General features: G+C 42.7%; 1 long non-coding RNA gene across 1 annotated transcript; it reads right to left on the bottom strand.

The window, feature by feature from the left end:
* Positions 1-505: 505 nt before the first annotated feature.
* Positions 506-1,332, bottom strand: LOC108542614 (uncharacterized). Its single transcript, XR_001889313.1, has 3 exons — positions 1,303-1,332; positions 1,049-1,202; positions 506-727 (listed from the first exon to the last, which is right to left on the bottom strand). It is a non-coding gene; the product is annotated as an uncharacterized LOC108542614 (long non-coding RNA).
* Between the last annotated feature and the right edge of the window lie 294 nt (positions 1,333-1,626).

Raw genomic sequence — 1,626 nt, 5'->3', positions numbered from 1 at the left:
AGAATGTACTTTCCTATGATTTGTATGATTAAATTTTAAACTAAAAACTAAAGAATGGAAAGGTGGGCTTTGGGGACAGAAGGAGAAATTTATGCCATCCTAGGTGACACCCACCATCACTGCCACCACTGCCAGCACCAGATTTAAAGGCACACTGCTACATGGGCCAAAATCCCACACAAGTCCATTCTGATCTCAACTTTGGCATAAGGTGGAGTAGAAAGTGACAGGGACCTCAGATTAGATGAAAAAACCTTTTAGAAATCAGAGAGAAGAAGGCTTGCTGAGACCATATCTCTTCTAGGCACATCTGCTGACAACCTTGATGACTTTAGCCCCAAGAATCCCAGCTTTGTCCCCAAGACTGGAAAACAGCAGAGAAAATAGGAAGAAGGGGATGGAGTCTCCCCATGTCCATTTACTCCTAGAGAGCACTTGCAAGGAGCACCTCTATGCCCAATAGAAAGTGCTAAAAAGGTCAACACACCAACTGAAGCAAGATCAAAGGAAGCACCCAGTGACTTTTGGGGGCTTTATCACAGTGAATAGAGGGTGAGGGAAGTTGACTAATCTTGAAATTGTCTTTTAATGGTTTGATTTCACGGTCCTCTTGTTACTTAAGTACCATTCATCTTCCTCCAAATCTCCACCAGGAGTTTCATATGGCTTGGCAGCTCAATTTCCTCTCAGCCTACTGGATGAGACAAAAGGTCCACCGGTCACTTATCTAGGGAAAGCACATTGTGAGCCATTAGGGTCTCAGCATCCCTCTCTTTGCAAGATATACAGCCCCCACGAGAATGGATTTATATCTCAAAACACTTGCTACTCTTGTCATCTTCATTCAGAAGCAACCCTTGTATTGATTGTTCATGCTTTGGATACTGTTTAATTATCTGTCAGAAGTCAAGAAGATTTCACTGAATGACAATGATGTTTGACTTGAATGTGTAACTCCAAAGGAACAATAGTCCTATATCTATTTCCCCATTTCCTGCACATATCTTCCTTCCTTTTGTTTAGACCACCCACTGTCATGCCCACTCACCACAGCCATAATGTGCTGCCAGGGGGCATTTCTCTGTTGTACACTTTCTCCCAGGGTTCTCAGTAGCACGTCCCAAGGCCTACTCCACATGGAGAGAGGTTGGCTCCCATGGCAGGGGTGCTATTTCTCTTCCAATGACTCAAAGAGAATAAAACTGGAATAAAAGGGCAGCATACAGAATGTTTAAAAAAAAAAAAAAAAAAAAAAAAAAAAAAACTAAACTAAAAGATTAAATCAGCATCTAGAAACTATACCTGTGGAAGGAAGAAACTCTGGCTCCAGACTGATCCTCCATATGGCCATCAGCATAATCTTGCTATTATTAAACACCATGCAGAGACATACCTCACAATGGACTGCAGGCTGGCCAATAGTTTTAGCTCTTGATTCAATCTCTCCATCTCCCCTCACTTGCCTGGTACAGTCGAGCCCTCTGTATTTGTTCATGTTGCTGCTGTTTTTTGGACCATGACTGTCTTAGATGCTTCTCCCCGAAGTAGACATGAGTCAAGGATGTCTCATGCAATTGTTTGGGATATGATCTCAGGAAACACTGCTAGGGAAGTGGGGAGGTAAGA

This window comes from Rhinopithecus bieti, unplaced genomic scaffold (assembly GCF_001698545.2).
Source record: "Rhinopithecus bieti isolate Rb0 unplaced genomic scaffold, ASM169854v2 scaffold_22670, whole genome shotgun sequence".
NCBI classification, from domain to species: Eukaryota; Metazoa; Chordata; class Mammalia; order Primates; family Cercopithecidae; genus Rhinopithecus; species Rhinopithecus bieti.
The sequence above is the reverse complement of the archived record's forward strand: the minus strand, read 5'-3'. Positions and strand labels throughout refer to the sequence as shown.